The following is an 18,208-nucleotide window of genomic DNA, read 5'->3' on the forward strand; positions in this document are numbered from 1 at the left end:
CATAATTAAGATGAACATTCTCCTACGTATTCTGTACCTAATGCAAACTATCCCGATAAAACTCCCTCCAAACTTCTTTTCCACATATCGCAAATTATGCACATTGTTTGTATGGAACAAAGGCCCCCCCCCCCCCCGCCTAAGCTTTTCTAAATTAACTACCCCAAAACTTCGAGGAGGAACCGGCCTCCCAGATATCCGTAAATACCAGGTTGCTTGCCACCTTACTCGGATAATCGACTGGCATATTCACGCCTCACTTAAAGACTGGGTTCGTCTTGAGCAAGCACTCTCTCCCGATCCACTGACTTCCCTTCCTTGGCTTAGCTATAAATACCAGTCCCGAATACACAAAACTCACCCTTTGATAGCTCCGACGTTACATTCTTTCCACTGGGCCAGTGATCACCACAAAATCTCCTCCACCAATGGACCGATGACTCCTCTTAGAGGTAACCCGTATTTCATTCCAGGCACACACCCATCCTTTCCGACAGCTGGATGGCCTCACACTACAGTTAGAGCAACGCATTTCTTTCGTAATGATACACTCCTCTCCAGAGAAGATTTGGCAACTCTTACATCTCACGGGGCCTTTCCCTTATGGGCATACCTGCAGATCCGTCATTTTCTACTCAACCACAAACTCAGACCACAGTGGTCCAGAGCACTGACTACTTTTGAGAACTTATGCTCTAATGAAGAACCCCAGCGCCACCTGATCTCACTCACTTACTCTCTCTTATTCCTCTTATTCCGAGATTGTGAACAGTTAGACCTACGAACAAGGCAAAAATGGACTAATGGCCTTCAAGTGAACATTACTGATGTGGACTGGGAAAATATCTTCGGGTTTGTCCATAAGGGAACGGTCAACGTTCACACGCAGGAAAATGCTTTTAAAATAGCTTCTAGATGGTACAATACGCCCCATAAACTCCACCTAATTAACCCCTCTAATTCCCAGATGTGTTGGAGATGCAACGCGGAAGTGGGAACATTTATACACATTTGGTGGACGTGCCCCATCCTACAACCATACTGGTCGGAGGTACACAAGACGATAACCACTGTTACTACCTACCAATTGGATAAGTCCCCAGCCCAATTTTTATTACATCACTCAGACAAGCCCACTCGCCCTTATTACAAGTCTTTAGCCATGCATATGGTAAATGCTGCCAGAATATGCATCCCACGCAAATGGCGTTCACCCGACCCTCCACTAATCCGAGACTGGTTTAACCGCATTGACGTGATTATGATAATGGAAGACCTTATACACCAAGCTAAAGATACCCCTACGAAATTCACGACCACTTGGGCTTGTTGGATTCATTTCAAGACCACAGATTCCTACAAACGCCTTATACAGACATGATCTTCTTGAAAACGAGAACAGACCTCTTTCACAAGGTCATACTCCTCAACTGTGAGACATTCCTTCATACACAATCTTGGATTTCTCTGGACCTCTATCAATAAATAATAAGATACACATACCCGCCTATCTCATGGATATATACGATCCTGATATTTCCTTACACCGAGATACCCTCACATCCGTTAGTCTTTAATCCCCCAGGTGCACCCCCATGACATATGGACCTACAGACACAAATACCTAAACCAAAACAAAAACTGAAACACTGAAGACTATCTCCTAGTGTCTAGGAGGCGAGGAAGCCTGCTTTGTTATGTTTTATTATATCGTGTTTTGCTTTGCTATGTTTAACGATAAGTCGCATCGTTTTTATTCAAGGTTACCAACTGCTTGATAGCGGCTGCGTCCGCATTTGTCTTATGCCAAATGTAACCAAACCAACTGCTACTGACTATATATTGTTTTGCTTACCTGTTCCGGTATGTAATCTTCAATAAAATTGTCATTAACAAAAAAAAAACAAGCCTACAATAACTGGTATTTCCAGGTGGTCTCCCATCTAGGTACTAACCAGGCCTCACTTTATTACCCTCCAACATCAAACGAGATCGGGTGCTTTCAGGGTGATGTGGCCATAGGCAATCTCTTCAGGCACTTTCAACCCTCTTGACAAACGCCAAGATGGTCACCTTGGGAAACAAGCGAAAAAAGAATAAGTCAATGCCAACAACTTAAAATGATGTGCCCATAGGCAATCTCTTTGGGCACTCTCATCCCTCTTGAAAAATGCCAAGATAGTCACCCTGGGAAACAAGCGAAAAAAAACAGGTCAACGCCAACAACATAAAAAGAAGAATACAGCACCTGGTATTCCAAGGCCGTCTCCCATTCAAGTACTAACTAGGCCCAACCCTTCTTAGCCTCCAAGATCAGAAGAGATAGGGTGCTTTCAGGGTGATGCTGCTGTAAGCGATCTCTTTAGGCACTCTCAACCCTCTTGACAAATGCCAAGATGATTTGGGAAACAAGCGAAAAAACAGGTCAACACCAACAACATAAATAGAAGCCTGCGGCATCTGGAAAACCCAGGCGGTCTCCCATCCAGGTACAAACCAGGCCCAACCCTGCTTAGCCTTTGAGACCAGACGAGACTGGGCGCTTTCAGGGTGTTGTGCCCATAGGCAATTTCTTTGTGCACTCTCAACAAATGCCAAGATGGTCACCTTGGGAAACAAGGGAAAAAAAACAGATCAACGCCAACAACATAATGAGAAGCCTACGGCACCTGGTATTCCCAGGCTGTCTCCCATGCAGGTACTAACCAGGCCCATCGCTGCTTAGCCTCCGTGATCAGATGAGATTGGGCTCTTTCAGGGTGATTTGGCCGTAGGCACTCTCTTTGGGCACTCTGAAGCCTCTTGACAAAGGCCAAAACGGTCACCTTGGGAAAACAAGCTAAAAAAAACAGGTCAAAGCCAACAACATAAAAAGAAGCCTACGGCATCCGGTATTCCCAGGCGATCTCCCAATCAAGACACCAACCAGGCCAGATCCTTCTATGGCACCTGGTCTTCCCAGGCAGTCTCCCATCCAGGTACTAACCAGGCTTGACACTGCTTAGCCTCTGAAATCAGACGAGATCGGGTGCTTTCAGGGTGATGTGGCCGTAAGCGTTCTCTTCAAGACACGCCCAACCCTCTTGACAAACGCCAAGATGGTCGCCAGGAGAAACAAGCAAAAAAAAAACAGGTCAAAGCCAACAACATAAAAAGAAGCCTATGGCACCTGGTATTCCCAGGCGGTCTCCCATCCAGGTACTAACCAGGCCCGACACTGTTTAGCCTCCGAGATCAGACAAGATTGGGCGCTTTCAGGGTGATGGGGCCGTAGGTGATCTCTTCGGGCACTCTCAACCCTCTTGACAAATGCCAAGATGGTCACCTTGGGAAACAAGTGAAAAAGGGGGGCGTGTCCGGATGTAGAAGGGGATAGACGTGCCGCTGTGGAGCTCCGCTGATCCTCCTTCCATCCACCGCCATCCTTCACCGCCACTGACCAGGAGACCCTCCAAACCCTCCACATCAGCTGCCAGACAGACCAGGCTCCTGTCCCACCAGAAATCGGACCGAGCGGCGCCATCCTGGGCATCTCGCTGGTGGTGATTCCCCCCGGAGGATGCTGTGAGCTGTGGGGGCCCCCATCGGCTGCTGGCAGCCCCGTGGCGGCCGGTTTCCAACGCCTGAGGCCCGCCGCCATCTTGCGGCCTACTGTGACCGGGAAGACCTCAGGTACTCTGTTTCTGCTTGTCAGGCCTGTTCCCCCATAGCCACCACCTCTGCACTGGCCGCAGCGTGCTGCGGTGCCTCCCCTGTGTCACCCCCTGAGCTTCAGCTGTGTTGGGCTGTCTGCCTCATGTCACCATCTGTGCACAAGCCATATTGAACTGCTTGCCTGTACTGCTATTTATGCTACAGCTTTACTGAACTGCACCCAAGTACTGACCTGCCTCCCTGTGTTATGCTCTGTGCCACAGCTATCCTGAACTGCCTTTCCGTGCTTCCACCTGTGCCATAGAGCTGTTGAACTGCCTCACTGCGCTATTGCCTGTGACATAACGATACTGAACTGCCTCCCTATACTAGCATCTGTGTTCCACCAATGCTGCACTGTCTTCCTCTGCCCACATCTGAGTCCTGGCACCATTGAACTGGCCTTTTGGGCATGAGAGGGGGTAAGCATATCTCCAGACGGAAGACTTCTTCTGCCCCAGTACCGTCCCCGCAGCACGTGCAACAGCAGCAACCCCTACCTGTTGGCGCCAACATGGCGACTCAAACCCCGCCACAAGACCCGGCCACCGTGGAGGAGGACAGATTTCAAGCGCTGATGCAGGCTATTTCAGGGTGCAAAACGACCCTGACAGCAAAAAATGTACCTCCTGCAGACGGATGTGGGGTTGGTGCGTCGCGATATGGACAAGTTCCGGGAGCGGGTGGTGGGAGGTGGAGCGGAGGGTGGGTGACACCGAAGATGCCCTCAGAGACCACCGCGCCTCCCTCCATACTCTTCAGGTGCGGGTGTGGGCGCTAGAGTCCCGAGCGGAGGACAGTGAAAATAGGAGCAGAAGGAACAACCTCCGCGTGGTGGGCCTACCGGAGGGGAAGGAGGGACAAGACCCTGCATCTTTTGCTGAGCATCTTCTCCGCACTCTCTTACCAGCAGCAGCGTTCTCTCCCCATTATGCGGTGGAGAGGGCCCACAGGATACCATCCATGCGGGAACCGCCTGGTGCCCCTCCCCGCACCTGAAGATAGATACTGATTGCCCTTACCACATCCAAAGTGTGCAAAGATTCTTCTTCTGGGGACTGTGGGTCCGGAAAAAAGGATGGTAGGATTACATCTTGATTCAAATGGAATCCTGAAACCACCTTAGGCAGAAAGGTCCTGTTGGGACACATTACCACCCGGTCCTTATGGATAATTAGATACGGCTCTTTGCTGGAGAGAGCTGCTAGTTCTGACACTCTTCTAGCCGTGGATATGGCTACCAAGAAAACCAATTTTTTAGTCAAAAGAACTAACGAAGCCTGATGCAAAGGTTCAAAAGGTTGCCCCTGTAAAGCTGAGAGAACCTAATTCAGATCCCATGGGCATACCGGAGGTTTGACTGGCGGCCTTATCCGCATAGCCCCCTGGATGAAAGGCCGCACCAGGGAATGCGATGCTAGTGGCTTCTGAAAAAACACTGACAAGGCCGAAATCTGCACCTTGATAGTGCTTACGGCCAAATTCATTTCTAGGACTGACTGGAGGAAGGCAAAGATCCTGCTAGTGACATACTTTCTAGGATGCCATTCCCTGAGTTCACACCAGGAAACATATGTCCTCCAGATTTTGTAGTAAATAAGCCTGGAGGCCGGCTTTCTGGCATTGACCAGAGTAGAAAGGACTGGCCCCGAAAGCCCACGGTCTCTCAGAATGTGGGTCTCAGCAGCCAAACCGTCAAATTCAGACTGTGTAAAGCAGCATGGTAAATTGGACCCTGTGAGAGCAGATCTGGCCGGAGAGGGAGGATCCACGGCCTGCCTACTGCCAACTTCATGATGTCTGCGTACCACGGTCGCCTGGGCCAAGCCGGGGCTTCCAAAAGAACCCACTTTGTCTCCCTCTTGACTCTTCCCAGGAACTGCGGCAGAAGCGGGCACGGGGGGAAGGCATAAATCAAATTGTACTGATCCCAGGGAACTGTCAGAGCATCCGACCCCTGAGCGAGTGTATCTCTTGTCCTTGACACGAATTTGTCCAGTTTTCTGTTGAACCTGGACGCAAACAGATCTACGTCTGGAGTACCCCACCTGTGACATATGTTCCAAAACACGTCGGGGGGCAGAGCCCATTCTCCTGGGCACAACTGCTGGCAGCTCAGAAAATCCGCCTGCCAATTTTCCACTCCTGGAATGAAGACTGCAGAAAGGCATGGAACATGCCTTTCTGCCCAGACAATTATGCGATTCACCTCTTTTTGCGCAACCAGACTCCTGGTACCGCCCTGGTGATTGATATAGGCCACTGCTGTGGCATTGTCGGACTGAACCCGAACAGGGAGACCCCGTAGTCTGAAAGACCAGTTTATGAGAGCCATATAAACTGCCCGGATCTCCAAGACATTTATGGGCAATAGCTTCTCGATCGCAGACCATTTCCCCTGCGAGCACCTCTCCTTCAATACTGCTCCCCAGCCTGTCAGGCTGGCATCTTTTGTAATAATCTTCCATGTAAGAGGAAGAAAAGTTTTGCCTTTCAGCAAATTCTCGGTTTGTAACCACCAGACAAGACTCTTGCGTGTCCCTGGGGATAGACGCATAGGAAGATCCAAGGACTGGGGCTTCCTGTTCAAAGCCGCAAGGATTCATCTTTGCAGAGGCCTTGAGTGGAACTGGGCGAATGTAACGGCCTTGAAGGAGGCGACCATTTTCCCTAACAGTCTCATGCACAACCGAATGGGGGAAGATCTTCTGCCCAGAATTAGGTGCACCAGATCCCCAATGGCCAAGGCTTTTGGCCTTGGTAGAAACACCTTGCCCTGAGCGGTGTCTACAACCATACCCAGGTATTCAACCTGGTAGCAGGCTGTAGGGGTGACTTTTCTAGGTTTATAATCCAACCTAGGCGTTCCAGGTGTTCTAGCGTTCTGGTAACACTGTGGTTCAGGAGCGCTACTGTTTTCTCTATGAGAAGCAAATCGTCTAGATAAGCCATGACGGCTATACCCTGAGCTCTTAGGTTTGCCAAGAGAGGGTCCAGAATCTTTGTGAAGACTCGAGGGGCCGTAGCTAGCCCAAACGGCAAGGCCACAAATTGAAAATGGTGCCGCTCTACCACGAACCTTAGATACTTTTGTTTGCGGGAAAAATTGGCACATGGAGATATGCATCCTTGATGTCTATTGATGCCATAAACTCTCCCCCTTGCAGGGAGGAGACCACAGTGCAAATTGACTGTATTCGGAAAGGACCGGATGCGTAAAAACCGGTTCAGATCCTTCAGATCCAGGATAGGTCTGACACTTCCATTTGGCTTTGGAACGGTGAAGAGATTCGAGTAAAACCCTGAACCCTGTTCTTTTGGGTCCACTTCTACTATCACCCCCTGGAATAGTAAGTGATCTAAGGCCAGAAATAGCGGTCTTTACTTTACTGGGTCCCTGGGGATCCTTGACCTTAGAAAGCGAGAAGGTGGAATCTCCTGAAACTCCAGCTTGTAGCCCAGAGATACCGAAGAGACCACCCACTTGTCCCGAATCTCTTCCCACCAGGCTTCCGCAAACTGCAGGAGCCTTCCCCCCACACGGCCGAGCGGGGGCACCCCTTCACAAGGAAGCTTTTGGGCTCTGCTTGGCAGGCTTTCACCCCCGGGATTTCTTCTGCCCCTGGGCCCGGCCTTGAGCCTTTCCTGTAGAGGGGGGTTGAGAAGGCCATCGCCACTGTTTAGAGCTTGATGCTCTGGGAGAGAGAGAATGCCTAAATGATGGACGTTTGCTCCTTTTGACTGGAAGGAGAGTAGATTTACCCCCAGAAATTTTTGGGACGAATTTGTCTAATTCTTCTCCAAACAAACGTTCCCCTTTAAACGATAACCCAATCAAATGCTTCTTGCATGATAGCTCAGCTGCCCAATTCTTTAGCCATAGGGCCCTTCACATGTGTACCAACAGGAGAGACAAACGAGATGTTTGTTGGACAGAATCCAAAATCGCATCAATCATAAAACATTATATATTCTCCACTTCCTCACTGGGAAGGAGGCCAAGCATCTGCTTAACCTGTTCCTTGAGGAACTGACACAACCCCACAGTTGCGACTGTAGGTTGCACTTCAGTGCCAGTCATGGAAAAGGAGCCTTTTAATAATGTTTCCAGCTTCTTATCAGTTGGATCTTTAAATACCTGAGCATTATCCAAAGGACAGGTCAGGTTTCTATTCACGCAAGAAACAGCCGCATCGACAGATTTAACCCCCCATTTCTTGGTGAAACTTTCCTCCAGAGGATAAAGCATAGAAAACCTTTTAGGAGGAGCAAACAGTTTATCGGGATGTCCCCAATCCTCATACAACAATTTATCCATTAAGGGATGAATTGGAAAGGAAAAGGCAGTCTGTGGGATTTTCCTGACTCCCAGGGAAGAAACAGAGGACGTAGCGATCTCAGCAGCAGGCATTCTGAATGTGGTACGCACCAATTCAGTATAATACTGCACCTGTTTTCTGAGCGCCTGGGAGGAGGGGACTCTCTCCTCTTCCTCTTATTCATCTGACTGCTCAAGATCCCTGTCCCAAGATAGGGATCTCTCCTCATTGTCAGAAGTGTCATCTGAAAGAGGAATCTCAGCAGAGGGAGGGGATCTACCCCTTTTCCTGCTATCTTTCAGGGAAGCTGAAATAAAATTCATGATTCTCCCTTCAAACCCCTCCAATGTAGCCCTAAGGGAGTCCTCAGTGATGTATACCGGGGCTGAAATATTAGGAGAGGCTGCAAAATCTGACAGGGGCACTGACTCATCCTGTGAGGCTGGCTCCAGTCTTGCAGGGGGGGATGGTAACCTACAGGCATTTTTAGAACCCCTAGACCTAGGCGGTGACTTACCAGTGCCCTTGTTACCTCCCCCTGAGACCCTCTTACGAGGAGACAAAGTCCTAAGCTACAAAGCAGAGGTACTAGTACAAAGTGCAATCACTGTTGTGCTTAAAGTCTCACAATAAATATATATGCTTAAACTGCACAACCTGATGCTGAGTAGGTGTCTTAGGTTTGCCTGGATCTAATCCCTTGGGATGCTTACTGCCCACAGCTCCTGTGTCTCCACTTACAGCCCCCTGACGCTCTGGGCTTTTTAAAACTGGCGCCTGCGCAGTACAGCGGCGTGCACACCGACGTGCACGGCTCGCAACCACACCCTCCTCTCCTCCATTAGCACGGGAGTCTGTGCTCATGTGCACGAGGACCGCCGTTATCCAGGGGAGAAGGGAATCACCATCGGAGCTGCGTTGGACCCCCACACTACGTGGGACCCCTGTATTACCTTCATTGTGGCAGAGATTGCAGTGGAGACGTGAGTCATCTGTGAGAACTAGGCTTCACTGAGCGTGTGTATCTGAAATGCATGTAAGTATGCATCAGGCTGCTCTTACTCCCTCTAGTGGTGGAAACCAGGTAAGACATACAACTACTCAATAAAAAAATCCATAATATAATTTATATAGGATTAACTTCCCTTACCTGTCCTTGCTGCAGGAATTGCTGAAAACAGACAGATTCCAGCCGTCACCCATCACGGCAGGCAGAGTTGTGCCAACCTTCAGGTTTTTTTTGGGGTTCCTTCTCAGAAGATCCTCCTACCTGGACCTTGTAAAAGACTCTGCCAGAAACTTTCGTGCCACTATGTAAATAGTACACCAAGTCTGGTTTTCCCAGAGCCCAGTCTTCCAATAGGAGAGGACTTACAGGCAAAACCTTGTTTCTTCAGATGACGAGGCCCTGGTACCATATCATCTTGGGAGTCAAAATATCGGCCCAAGATATGGATCCGGTTTGTTGTAGCCCTTAGGCCACCGCAGGGACCGGCACAGAGCTTTCTTCACAGCACATGTTTTACGTGACCAACCACCATAGACACTGGCGGAAAAACTGAGGTGCCTCCCATATGGGAGGGGTTATATAGGGGAGGAATTCTCCTTAATTGGGGGTTAACCAGTGTCCAATCACCAGAGGTGCCTATATAACCCACTATGTAATGAAGCTCCTGTGTCCCGTGATGTATGATCAAGAAATAAGCATACGGCGCCTGGTATTCCCAGTCAGTCTTCCATCCAGTTACTAATCAGGCCCGACAATGCTTAGCCTCCGAGATCAGACAAGATCGGGCACTTTCAAGGTGATGGGGCCATAGGCGATCTCTTTGGGCACTCTCAACCATCTTGACAAACGCCAACATGGTCATCTTGGGAAATACAGACGATAAAAACCAAGTCATTGCCAACATTGGAGGCTAAGCAAGGTTGGGCAATCAGTTTCCTTGCCTCAAATAGGCATCTCAGAACTGCCATCTGGCTGCTTCCCGGGTTTCCAACTCCTTCAACTAATCCCAGGAGACAATACTTCGCCTCCATCCTGGTGGAGGTTCCAAACACCCGATCAATGGTTCCCGTCACCTCCGTCCAGTAGCGGATAAACTTCGGGCATCTCCAAAACATGTGCATCATGTCTCCCCCCATGTTCCCGCACCGGGGGCAACTTGCGTCCGGCCGTTCGGCCAAATTGAAAAAGTTTACGAGGAGCATAATAAGTTCTATATAATAAGAACAGATGTGACATCCTCTGAGAGGAGAGCCACAATTGACCACAGGATTCCTGTGGCCAATTATAACTCAGGAGGGGTTTAGTACACACCCCACACTATATAAGGCCGCCAGCACGGCGGCCTTGTATAGTGTGTTGCGGTGGTCAGGGAAAGAGGACGATAGGCAGGGACAGTGTCTTTACTGCTTGGGAACCTAGCGCTGTTACAGTGGTTGTTATGTGCCTCCTGCACAGTACTAAAGCTACCCTTTATTACTGGTGTTCAATTTCTGCAATATAGGCATCTGCAGTGCAGAAGTTAGAGTGGGTGTTGTGTGCCTCCTGCACAGTATACACCTGAAGATACCCCTTATTGCTGGTGTTCCGTTTCTGTAATACAGGAACCTAGCACTGTTACAGTGGGTGTTGTGTGCCTCCCACGCTTGTCCTTATTTTCAGCAGCTGGACATGTTGAGCCACATCATGCCGAACACTTGGTCGGATGTGGAAGACCAAGCCCTCCCAATGCTCCTCATCCTCTCTCACCCAGGCTCAAGATACTAGCCTGTGTTCTGTATACACTAGGCTTTCTTCTGTATACCCTATCCTCTCTTTATACTCTAGCCTGTCGTTTATGTACACTAGACTCTTTGTTTACCTCATAAATGACAGTGTATATAGAAGGAAGGCTAGTTTATACAGAGAGGCTAAGGTATACAGAAGGTAGGCTAGTTTATACAGAAAACTGTTTGGGTATACAAAGTATGTAATTTATTTAGATGGCAGGCTATTGTATACAGATAGGCTAGAGAACAAAGAAGACAGGCTAGTGTTTACAGGACACAGCCTGTCGTTTATGTACACTAGACTCTTTGTTTAATCATAAATGGCAGTGTATATAGAAGGAAGGCTAGTTTATACAGAGAGGCTAAGGTATACAGAAGGTAGGCTAGATTATACAGAAAACAGGTTGGGAATACAAAGTATGTATTTTATTTAGATGGCAGGCTATTGTATACAGAGAGGCTGGAGAATAAATAAGACAGGCTAGTGTATACAGGACACATGCTAATGTATACAGAAACAGGCTTGGTTATAGAGAGAGACTGAGACTATTATATTCAGAAGAAAAGCTAGTGTATATAGAGAGGCAGGCTGGGGTATACAGAGAGGCTAATGGATACAGATAGGGTGATGTATAGAGAAATGCTAGTGTATACAGAGAGGCTAGAGTATACAGTTATTCTGGGGTATACAGAGAGGCTAGTTTAAAGAGAGGCTAGTGTATACAGAATACAGACTCGTGTATGCAGATAGGCTTGAGTATACAGAGATGCTAGAGTAAAATGTGAGGCTGGGGTACACAGAGAGGCTAGTTTAAAGAGAGGCTAGTATATACAAAGATGTTAGTGTATATAGAGAGGTTAGTGTATAGAGAGAGTCGAGTGTATACAGAAAGGACAGTGCATATAGAGAAACTAGTGTATACAGAAGACAGGCTTGAGTATACATCAAAGCTGACGGTGTATACAGAAGACTGGGTAGTGTATACAGAGAGTCTAGTGGGTACAGAAGACAGGCTGGTGTATTCTAGCTAGTTTTTACATTCTAGTGTATACAGAAGACAGGCTGTGGTATACAGAGGGTTTAGTGTATTCAGAGAGTCTAGTGTATACAGTCGGCGAGTGTATAGATAAGTTTGGCTAGTTTACACAGTGTTTACAGAGATGCAAGGGTGTACAGAGAAGCTGGTATATATATAAGACTACAGCATACAGAAGAAAAGCTAGTGAATACAGAATACAGACTCGTGTATGCAGATAGGCTTTAGTATATAGAGATGCTAGAGTAAACAGTGAGGCTGGGGTACACAGAGAGGCTAGTTTAAAGAGAGGCTAGTATATACAAAGATGTTATTGTATATAGAGAGGTTAGTGTATAGAGAGAGTCGAGTGTATACAGAAAGGACAGTGCATATAGGGAAACTAGTGTATACAGAAGACAGGCTTGGGTATACATCAAAGCTGACAGTGTATACAGAACACTGGGTAGTGTATACAGAGAGTCTAGTGGGTACAGAAGACAGGCTGGTGTATTCTAGCTAGTTTTTACATTCTAGTGTATACAGAAGACAGGCTGTGGTATACAGAGGGTTTAGTGTATTCAGAGAGTCTAGTGTATACAGTCGGCGAGTGTATACATAAGACTGGCTAGTTTACACAGTGTTTACAGAGATGCAAAGGTGTACAGAGAAGCTAGTATATATAGAAGACTACAGCATACAGAAGAAAGGCTAGTGAATACAGAATAAAGGCTGGCTTCTATGGAGAGGCTAGATTATACAGAGAGGCTAGTGCAGACAGTGAAGCTGTTGTATATAGAAGACCGGCTAGTGTACACAGAAACTAGTGTATAACAGAGAGGTTAGTGTATATAGAAGTCAGGCCAGGGTATAAAGAAGACAGAGTAATGTATACAGAAAACAGAAAACATGCTGGTGTATACAGAGAGGCTAGTGAATTTAGAGAGTAGGCTAAGTGATAACAGAAGACAATCTGGGCTATACAGAGTCATTTCATCATTTCATCTAGCTCACATCTCTAATAGAGTTTGTCTCATTGCCATGTTATGCCTTTTCATTCTTATGCTAAATATAGATTATACTCACTACACGATTTTAATCATCCACATCAAGCATGCAATAAAACTATCATACATCAAAATAAGGTCTACCGCTAATTGTACGGTAATGCAAAATGTTCACAAAACCATCCATTTGCTACCAGACATGCTGCACATACTAAGAATAATGTAACTATTGCTCGCTAACTATGTAAACAGTTTTATTGCTTTTCTGACATTAACCGAGTATCTCTGACATTAACTGAGTATCTCTCTGTGCTAGGATTGTAATAATAATAATAATAGGATTGTGTAATGCAAAGATCATCTAGTCTAATATAAGCTTTCTCAGTTGTACCGGCATATCCTTTAAATTTAGACTAACGCAACTATTTCTCAGCCATTTTCAAGCTAAGCTTTCAATCTCTTACCATTGAACAGCGATACTTCCTCCCTGCAATATTAAGCCATTTAAATGTCCTATTGGTCGCCTATATTATACAACTCTCTGAAAAGTATATATGTAGAGAATAAAACTAGTCTTACATCTTAATAAAACAGTTTTATTGCTCAACCAGTATCAGCTGTCATGACATAAGAAAATAAACGTTTCCACTGTTTGACTCTATTTTCTGTATTACTTCTTTTTCTCCACCTTAACTGTCACAGTTAAAACACAGTGACAAAACATTTCTTTTTACCGCAGCAAAATGTGAGAAAAGCAGTGTAAGCCGTCTTTCTGCCATATGCTTCAGAAAATAATGTACCGCTTTTAAATCCATATCAATTCCACATCCTCATGTCAACCATCTTACAATTTTAACATTTACTGATAGCAATTACTGATATTACATTATGATTATACCAGTGGGAAAGGACCGCGTAATGGAACTGTCAAATTAATCATAATCTCAGAGTTAACTTATCTGATAAATTTTCGATTTACTCAACGATTTAAACTTAGATTTTTTTTTCAAGCTAAATCAATTTAATCTCAAATAATGTATACTATATTCTACTGTACTCTTAAATTATGTACTGTTTTTCTGTATTTTAGCCGTGCTCATATTTCGTGTTATGTTGCAACCATCTAATCTCATTGCTATTCCGCCTTAATGAGGATATTACTTTGCAACTATCCCTTGATCCCTTTTGTGTATTCACTTTATCTCGACCTATATATACTGCCTCAACATTTTCCTAATTTGTTTTGCTATACTTATTAACACTTATTAAGTGACACATAACACTGGCAACACATTTTTTAACAGCAGCAAAATGTGAGAAAAGCAGTGGGACGGTTTACTTGATTGAGAAGTGATTGCAGTAGCAAAGGAGAGCAATAAAGTTTGTTTACATTAATAACACATAATGCAACTATTTTACATTCACATCAAGCATACATCCTAATGTAAACTGTCTATCACTATTAATGTTCAGGGTTACTGATACAATGTGCCGGTAACCAGTGGAAACGGAAAACAGTCAGTGTAAGCCGTCTTCGTGCGTAACAAAATTAATGGAACGATTTACACGTTGGAATTTCCAACTACGTCAATTTACTCTTAAATAATGTATACCCTTTAGCTGCTTAGCTCACACTTTGCTGTATGTAGCCGCGTTAACTGTATTAATGGTTACATGTAAGTAACCAATGGGGATTGACATTTCATGTCTATCTCACATCTCTAATGCAATTTGTCTCTTTGCCATGTCATAGTTTGCCAGTTATTATACTTTCTCATCCTTAGGATCCTGAAAAACGATAGAAACCTAGTCACATCGTTGCTGATATTTCATGATTACAGCAATCATCTCATCTAACTGCTATTCCGACATTCTGCCTTGGTATTACTTTGCAACGCTCTATTAAAGGTAAGCTAGATATTTTGTGTATTTCCACTTAAACTCGACCTGTATATACTGTCTCAATATTATCCTTTCTAATTTTGCTAAATTAGATTATAGAGTTTGCTATGTCTAAATCCTGGTTTCCTGGGGGGCGTGGCCGGACGAGCAGCCGAGCGGACGTGTGGAGACAGAGCTCCGCTCCACCGCCCTCAATCGTGTGCCATCCACCGCCGCAAGAGACTCCATTGGCCCGCCACGAGCACCAGGAGGTGGGCGAGCCGCGGCGGGAGGTGTCCGAGGTGCTAGTTGTGCCGAGTGGGGCTCTATACGCGCGGCCCAGTCCTGCATCGCGGCCATCTTGTGGCCTACACGCCGCCGCCATCTTGCGGCCTATTCGCCGCGGACGCCATCCCGGAGGCTCATCTGCAACCCCTGACAACCCGGGGACCCCCGCTGGACTCCGGAAGGCATTGGGGGCCTCCCTGGGCCATAGCGCAGCAGAGCCGCGGATGCGGACAAAATGGCCGCCATCTTAAGTAGGCCCAAGGGCCTGATGCCGGGGTGAGTGCTATTTGACTCTATTGTGCTACCCCATAAGCTTCTGGGGGGTCAGAACTGTGAAAAGCTGCCACCTCCCTGCGGCCCTTTCCCCTACTTCCCCTGTAGGAGCCATCTCACACCCTCAGAGGCCTGGGTAGCAGGCTGAAGCCTAGTGCCCGCACAGCAGGATTTTAGGACCCCTTAGCACACCCCACGGGGGCCTCATCAGGGCCTTTCCCTCATGCTAGACGGCCCGGGTCCCTCCGCACGCCATCAGGATTTGCGAGAAGCTACCCATTGTGACTGCCAGAGCTCCATCTGCCTCGGGGGACGGCTGTGGCCTGGGGGGTCTCCCCCTTTTGTTTTGCACTGCCAAATACACATCGCTGTCAGAGTCCCCCACATCAACTACTAATGGCTCTTACAACCCTCACATGCTATGCTTAATTAAATGTGATTGACCTTGAGCCCGTCCAGCGTTCAGCTTCATTGCCACAATTATGCCAACAAAGAAACCTAGACCTCGTTCTACAACTAACAAAGGATCTGGAAAGGGGCCAGCTTTAACCCAATCAGGCTCCGGATCAATACAGCACTTATTTGCCGCAGGGAAATCGACGTCGGACGAACGGGTGGCCGAACCAGAACCCCTAAACGCTCTTTCTCCCCTCCCTCTCTCGCCGCCTCTATTCGGGAAAGCTCACCGGCCTCCTCCTACTGCTCCGAACTTATGGAAGACCCCGGGTCCCCTGGGGGCTCCGACATGTCCACCTTAGTCAACTGTCTTAAGAAGGAGATGGCGGGGATGTTCCATGGCCTAGAGAAATCTATAAAAAAGGAGATCACCGGAGTTAGAGCAGACATGGCGCACCTTCTGGATAGGGTAGAGGAAACGGAGCTCAGACAGGACTTGCAGGCCTCCGCTATTACAGAGTTGCAAGAGACGGTCACACAGCTGGCGTTTGCCCAGAGAGCCTCATCCTACAAGCTTGAACACCTTGAAAACAGAAACCGCAGGAATAATTTGCGGGTGCGGGGTCTCCCGGAAGCCACTGGTGACAATGATCTTGAACCGTCGATCCGGGGCATCCTTAACACGATCCTGGGAAACCCGGTCACTGAGCCGCTGCGGTTTGACCGTGTGCACCGGGCCCTCCGCCCCTGCAATTTCTCCTTCGGATCAACCGCGGGACGTCATATGCCGCCTACACTACTTCTCAGACAAAAATGCTGTAATGCTCAAAATGCTGAGTACACCTACCATAGACTTTGATGGGGCCACCATCAGCATCTTCCCGGACCTCTCTAAAGACACGCTTGACCATCGCAGAGCCCTTAAACCCCTGCTGGATCTTCTTCGTGCTGATGGGATCAATTACAGATTGGGGTTCCCGGCCTGCCTAATTGGCACCAAAAACGGCCGCTCCCACACCTTAAGGTTCCCAGAAGATCTACCCACGTTCCTGAAGGACCTCAATTTACCACAAGTTGATCTCCCGGGTTGGCAGGCCCACATCCCCCATTTCTCCTCTACTTCGGATGCCCAATGGCGGCGAACCCCGTCCAAAAAACGACGCACATACCTTCCAGGGTCTACTCAAAAGAATGGATGAGTGCAGCCACCTAGTGAGCGCTTTGTTCTTCCCTTTCCTTTTTTTTTTTTATTCTTTTTACTTGCTCCTTCAACTCCTAATTTGCTGCTTGCACTCCCCGATCCGGATCATTTGTTCAACGCTGCTGGACATTCCTGGCCCCTGTTTAGAACTAACATACCTATTTGCTGGGAGAGGGTCCATAACTTCTTGCAGTTTGACTACTTTGCACTACCTTGGTGGACTTAGGGTACCCCACCTAGCAGGGGTCTGTTGTGTCTTTTTTTTTTCTCTCTTTTTATGCTCCGGACCGAAGGGAGTTCCCTGCAAGTATGTATCCCCGTGGGCCGAGATACGGTTCACGGGTTCTTAAATGTAGTCGAAGGTTTCAGTTGCTGTTACTTAATACATTGCATATTGTTACTTGTGTGTTATGTTTTTTTTTTCTTTCTACAAGAACGCTTTGCTGAACGCTGGCGGGGCACATTGCTCCCATGTGCCTCTCGCTCGGCAAACCCCCTACCCCCCCCCCCTCCTTTTGGGGCTGGGGGGAGCGGATGGCATTTACTCTACAAATCCCGGCTCATGGTTTGAGGACGGAATTGCCGCCTGCTCTCCCTCTCCCCTCAGGGATCAAGGCAGTTTACTGCGTGACTTACTAATTGTTCCCACTGGTTTAATGTCAGAAATGATTTTCAGACATCTCAGATTGTTTTCTCTACTTCAATTTCTCTCTCTTCCCTCTGTCTCCTTTTCCCCCCTATTACTCTCCCCCAGGTGGCTTGCGTGGAAATTCAAGCTGAAGGGTAACACTCTGCTGATGATATGGCTTCCATAAAAATTTCCTCATATAATGTGAGGGGCCTCCATGTTGCCGCAAAAAGGCACCAAATTACCCGTGAATTGAAAAAGACTGCATGCTCAATTGCCTTTCTTCAAGAGACGCACTTGACGCATACAACACCAGTCAAGCTGACCTCCCCCCAATTTCCCCAATGGTACTACAGCCTGTCTGATACTAATAAGGCGAAAGGAGTGACCATAGGTTTCAGCAGCAGTGTTCCCTTCCGCCTTGTTGAAATGATAGCGGACGATCATGGTCGGTATCTTTTTTTGAAGGGATATCTGGGCAACACGCGCTGCACTTTGGCTAACGTGTATTGCCCTAACCGGCATCAACCTGCCTTCCTCTCCCAGATCCTCTCTAAATTAGCCCACTTCGCTGTTGGTATAACTATCCTAGCGGGTGATATCAATCTACCTCTTGATCCCATAATGGACACCTCCCAGGGCCGATCCCACATTCCATTTAAAAGGCTGTCCGCACTTAAACGCAAGCTCATCGAGCTACAATTGATCGACGTCTGGCGCATACTTCACCC

The 18,208-nt window shown here is 47.4% G+C and overlaps 4 pseudogenes; all 4 read right to left on the bottom strand.

Moving 5' to 3' along the window:
* Positions 1-2,236: 2,236 nt before the first annotated feature.
* On the bottom strand, positions 2,237-2,355 carry LOC143929097 (5S ribosomal RNA; annotated as a pseudogene).
* Positions 2,356-2,657: 302 nt separating this feature from the next.
* On the bottom strand, positions 2,658-2,776 carry LOC143928829 (5S ribosomal RNA; annotated as a pseudogene).
* A 161-nt stretch (positions 2,777-2,937) lies between these two features.
* Positions 2,938-3,056, bottom strand: LOC143928860 (5S ribosomal RNA; annotated as a pseudogene).
* A 101-nt stretch (positions 3,057-3,157) lies between these two features.
* LOC143928709 (5S ribosomal RNA) lies at positions 3,158-3,276 on the bottom strand (annotated as a pseudogene).
* Positions 3,277-18,208: the final 14,932 nt, after the last annotated feature.

Source organism: Lithobates pipiens, unplaced genomic scaffold (genome assembly GCF_037356315.1).
Source record: "Lithobates pipiens isolate NorthernLeopardFrog02 unplaced genomic scaffold, aLitPip1_a1.2 Scaffold_23, whole genome shotgun sequence".
Lineage (NCBI taxonomy): Eukaryota > Metazoa > Chordata > Amphibia > Anura > Ranidae > Lithobates > Lithobates pipiens.